General features: G+C 43.1%; 1 protein-coding gene across 2 annotated transcripts in view; it reads left to right on the forward strand.

The window, feature by feature from the left end:
* The window catches only part of LOC142493318 (solute carrier family 22 member 2-like), a 61,893-nt gene that overhangs the window by 16,486 nt on the left and 39,407 nt on the right, over window positions 1–6,000 (forward strand). The window lies entirely within an intron of this gene.

The raw sequence follows: 6,000 nt of genomic DNA on the forward strand, positions 1-6,000 counted from the left end.
TTTTTTGGTTGGGCGAGTAGATTTTTGGGTGATTTGTCGAACACTGCCCATGAGCATGGCTACAATTCGAACTGGCCAGGTCAATTATAGCCATGATTTAATAATTCACCACATCTGGCGATTTATCCATTCATTTAGATGTATATTCCATCTATTTACACTTATATGCTGATACCATAATTATTCAGATATTTTCTGTGGATTGTGGGAACAAATGAGTCCCCTTGTTTACAATTCATTTGAGTATACAGTTAAGTATTCCTATTTGTAATTATTATTTCGCTGATTGCAATCAATTCAATACAAGTAACTTAATGTGGTTATGTTTATATGTTAATATTGTCTTTTTTGGATTCATGTATTGTATGTGTTGTTCAAGGGTATTTTTGTCTCTTAAGTTTCTGTGTTCTAATTGGAAGGTATTTGACACGTCGGGATCAAAATTAGGGGGGAACATTTTAGGGTATATACAGTATATGCCAGCCCATAGATCCACAGACCAACCCCCTGATGAAGCGTCATATGACGTGAAATGCGTTGAGGTTTTGGTCATCATGTATTTAGGATACGCAGACACTGTAATGCCTGATGTCATCCCCCCAACCGCGAGGATGCCAACACCAGCTGTATAGTTACTGCATGCGAGTTGTCACTTTTTTGTACAATATCTAGGACTTTTAATAGGACCCTCATTCATTGAGACTAACAGGAGGGGGTAACCAGGCTATATAATAAAGGTCAAGACCGTTTGGTTACCCCTACTCCGTGTATAAGGGTCCAAGAGAATTAGCTCTTGGACTTAGTAACATTGTATCATTACATTACCCTTTCCGGGTATGCAGTCAAGCGGGGATTGCAAGTGAATGAGTTTCAAGGGTGGGTTTGCAGAGGAACCATTGTCAGAATGTGCCCAGCGAGTCGGGATCCAAAGTTAATGGTTCTCTGACAAATGTACCCGGGAATCATGTCTGATTCTCACAAACATGTAGGCACCTTGTCCAGGCAATACCTCCCCTTGAAAACGTAACCGCAATTCACTACTAGGCAGCCCTGCTTCAGCATAACTTGGAAAGGAGAATGAGGCACATGAATAAATATGTATTCCTTTTGCTGAGAGAATCCCTGGGTTAAGGGGGTACCCCAGCCAGTGCCAAGGTGAACCACAACCAGTATAGGAAGGTATACAGGTATATACCAAATAAGTATACATGGGAAGAATGTTTATCCAGGGATTAATCCGATGGCCAATTCTTGGAGTCAGGAAGGAATTTATTTTTCCCCTTCTGATATATCATTGGATGATATAACACTGGGGGGTTTTGTTTGCCTTCCTCTGGATCAATACGTAAGTATAGATATAGGATAAAGTATCTGTTATCTAAATTTAGCATATGTTGAACTTGATGGACGTACATCTTTTTTCAACCTCATCTACTATGTAACTATGTAACCCCAGAATTGTGTTGACAGAAAGGGAGTTGATAACATCAAATCGGATGTCTTCCGTATGGTCCTTACCGTCCTCAACCGTAACTGGAAAATTAAATGAAAAGGAAATGAAAGCCGACTGTAGGGGTCTGCCATTGATTGCCTCCAAACCTACAGGAAACTCCTTAATCAAAGGGACACAATTTTTCTCGAAGAAACCCTGATCGATGAAGATGCCGCCTGACCCGGATTCCAAGAAGGCCTGCGTCTTGACTGCAAAGGCTTCCCCGATCAATCCAATCGGAAGCAGGAGCCCAGTAGGTGTAAGCCTGTGGGAGAAGAGCAGAGTGTTCCCAGTGTGACACTCTCGGATCTAACTGGGAAGTGGCGTTTCCCGACTTATTGGGACAAAAAAGAGAATGATGTCCTACAAGACTGCAGTAGATAAGAAAACGCAACACAGGGCATTGCGGATTTTCTAATCTGTTTAATAAGCCGGTACTGTATTTGTTACCAAAAATACACAAGGGTTTGCATAAACCTCCAGGAAGGCCAATCATTTCATCCACAAACTCTATCAACCAGCCTTTGGCGGTATATGTTGATACATTTCTAAGTTCTTTCATAACTTAAGCTGTCTCACATTTTTATCTGGTCTGTAACTGTTATATACGCCTATATTATATATTACTTTTAACTGCATACAATGTCTTGTATATAATGTACTGTATAACCCTTTTCACTTATTGTAACTATGTATTTGTAACCATGTAGTTGTCATTATAACTCTGTGCCCAGGACATACTTGAAAACAAGAGGTAACTGTCAATGTATTACTTCCTTGTAAAACATTTTATAAATAAATAAATTTCTACAGCCATTAGTGACCAATGGGAGATCTTATATTAGGGACACATTTTATTTCCTTAATAAGATACGAGCTATACTTTATTTATTTATAAAAATGTTTACCAGGAAGTAATACATTGAGAGTTACCTCTCGTTTTCAAGTATGTCCTGGGCACAGAGTTATAAAAATACATGATTACATTAAAAGAACAGGGTTATACAGTCACTTCACAGACATTTCATGGACAGATCGAGTTGGAAAATTGGGTACAGGGGTTAAAGGGCTTGTGATTTTCCGATTGAAATAGAGCAGCTTTAACATCACTTTAACAGCAGCAAACGGCAGCAAACGGCTCACACCCTTTGGCTGCGCCAAAAGCTGTCTGCCTTTGGGGCAACGCAGATGTAGTGGTTGATTTTCAATGTATCTGTGAACAAAAAGTTCTTTGTGTCCTCTTGGCTCATTAACATTCCAGTGGGTGGGGTTGACGTTCCACAAAGTACAAGCAAATGTTAACCCTTAGCACGCTGGTCCTGTGCAGAGGGGAGCAGCTCTTGGTGAGCCCCATCAGGCTGTCAACCTTTGGGGCAATGCAGATGTACACTGGTGTGGTTGATTTTCAATGCAGCTGTGAACAAAAAGTTATTTGTGTCCTCTTGGCTCATTAACATTCCAGTGTATTGTTCCCATGAGAGGGCACATCAGATGAATTGACTAACTATTTTGATTATCTGGATGGACTTCAAACTACTGTATGTTTTACAAAAAAATTGGAGTAGTGATCAAATTTCTTTTTTAGATGTGCTATTAACTAAAGTAGACGGCAAATTATATAGTGACCTATACCGCAAACCAACGGATAGGAACGCAACATTACACGCGTCAAGTTTCCATCCTGAATGTCTTAAAAACATGTTGCCCCTTTCCACAAAAAGTTAGGGCAACACGAATAGTGGATAGACAGCCACATTTGGAAAGCACATTAAAATAAATTAACACATGATTTTTAGAGAGAGGACATTCTAAAGCTGTGATACAACAGGCTTTTTCTAGTATTCCAAAAGTCCATTCAGTAACAAAAGAGAATGCAAGGATTACAATTGTCACAAAATTCACCACGGCAAGTGGTTTTATTAAAAAAATGTATAAACAAGCATTGCAAAGTATTGCAAACAGACAAAGTTTTGGGTACATTCTGCAAAAAGCGACCGCGATTTGCATATCAGAGGGGTGAAAACCTCAAGGATATGCTGATTATTGCTGAACACAAGGACCACTATTTTAAACCACATTTCTTGAGTACTCCTAAATGGGGTTGTTTGAAATGTCATAGCTACAGTATTTGCAACAGCTTAAATACAGGTGATCAATTTTATCAGCCGAGAAGTGGAAAAACGTACAAAATCAGGAGTAGAATAACATTGTATGACAAGTAACGTGATATACGTGATCAAGTTCCCTGCAGGTTGTGCTATATTGGTTTAATGGGTATTCCCTGTGAATACAGACGCTACTACCTGCTGTGTATACCTGTGTGGCTCTCAGGAGCCTAAGCCTCCGCTTGGGGAGCCTGGGGTACATACATATAATACGATCTCGTGGTGCAATGCCTCCACCTGGGAGGGATCCCAACGGAGTGGGAGGAGGCCCTCACAGGAAACAATCACGTTAAGCAAACGGTTGTAAAACAGAACAGGCTTTACTGCATATATGAGCATAACATTTACTAAACACATTAAAGGTTAGCACTGCATAAGGATATCACATAATCCCCACACCCACCACCATGTACCCCCACACCGTGTGCACAGAATAACCCCCTTGTCCCGTGGTCAGCGCTGCCACTATGTGAGAGTACTCTCGTGTGTGCACGTGCGTAACGTTACCTGTTGATATACACTGCTGATTTATCCTTTCTTTTTCACATATTTGATGAAATACATCGCTAGTATCAATATGCTGCATAAATTGGAATCTGGATGGTATCTCCATACAGCGATGACAAGAAGAGAAAAGTCGTTGCAATTTGGAGCAATGAAGAAAAGAGGATGCGCATGCGCAGCATCAGTGCCTAGTAACCGGCAAGCGCAGGAGGAGCTGAGAGCCGACATGACTGAGGATGGGTCACGTGATCGACGTGAAGAACCCAGAGGCTGTGATGATGTCACTGGCATATCGCGTGGCAACGGGTAAATGGAAGACCAAGGGCGACAGCGTAATGACGTCGGAGGCCGCGATGACGTCTGGCGAACCAACCCGAAGACCTATCACGGAATACAGATTGCATAAAGCTAATTCAGCTGATGATGTCAGATGCACCGGAACACGGGACAAACTGAGGACTTATCACAGATTGCAGCAAGCTAATTCAGCTGACTAATGAGGAAACACAAGGATGGATTGAATCAGGACAGGTGTAGAATATCATCAACAGAGAGCACTATGGGCATTGTAGCGGCTATAAGAGACACTTTGGGGCATTCATTTTCATGCCACTTACCACTTGAGAAAGACCTATGTCAGTCGAAACGACGCACAGTTTTTTGTCTTATTAAACAGATTAGAAAATCCTCATTGCCCTGTGTTGCTTTTTCTTATCAAGTACACTGGATTACCCAGAAGCTATCCCTGAACATAGGAGCACTGGTAATTGTATACTTGTATTTTTACATTCATGGTGTGCAGCAGCTATCTCTATCGACAAGACTGCAGTACATACACAATCCAGTGTTCTTCCTGTGGCACTTCTTGCTGGACACGAGCATACTACTTCCCAGCTGCATTGGTTTCTCCAACTCTGGGAAGTTGCTGGGCATGGAGGGAAATGAACGAGTTTGAAAGGGACGAACGCTTCCGCTGTGCTTGGCTCTCTCGGCTCTCCGTTCCTGCAACCGTTGATCCATTCGGATGCAGAGGGCGATAAGATCCCCAGCTCCGATGGCCGCTCAAGCGCTGAGATCTTCTTCTTGAGGTTATCGGAGAGGCCTTGTCAGAATACTGCACTTAGTGCTGCATTATTACAGCCTGTCTCGGCGGCGAGGGTCCGGAACTCTGTCGCATAGTGTGCTACAAAATGGGAGCCTTGTGAGACGTGCAAGAGGTAAGAGGAAGCCATCACTTTGTGTCCCGGTGTGTCAAAGACCAGACGGAGTTCCTGAGTGAATAGAGACAGGTTATTAGTGAAGTCCGGTCTATTTTACCAAATAGGCGATGTCCAGGCCAAGGCTTCATCCGTCAGAGTGACAGTTCAAACTAAATGAAACATTGGTTTAAGAAACCCTGACAGCCGAGTGGATCCCCGTCATACTGGTTAGGAGCAGGGAGTCATGGTTCCGATGAGACATGGACGGCGACTGGTTCCTGAACTACTGCTGATGTGGAGGCATGGGGTGCCGATGAACACTGTACCTGTTCTGATGCTGACTGTACGATGGTCTGGAGCTGATCCATCTGTTTCTCGTTCTGGTCCAGGTATAGTTCCAATTTATGGAACAGGCTTGAATGCAGGGTCAGGACTCAACCCACCTCAGGGGGTCCGTGTTTGCGGGGCTGAGCAATGGTTGCTTGCCACAAACAGGACGGAACCGCGAGGCCAAGGTGGGGCTATTCATACACCGACCTGAAGCCACGGCCGGATGTGGGACTCATCATTGTGGGTATCCGGGTCAGGGTAGGAGAGAGCAGAGTAGTAGGAGAGCAAGCCGAGGTCAAGGAGGGGAGAA

The sequence above is a fragment of the Ascaphus truei genome, chromosome 4 (assembly GCF_040206685.1).
Source record: "Ascaphus truei isolate aAscTru1 chromosome 4, aAscTru1.hap1, whole genome shotgun sequence".
Classification (NCBI taxonomy): domain Eukaryota; kingdom Metazoa; phylum Chordata; class Amphibia; order Anura; family Ascaphidae; genus Ascaphus; species Ascaphus truei.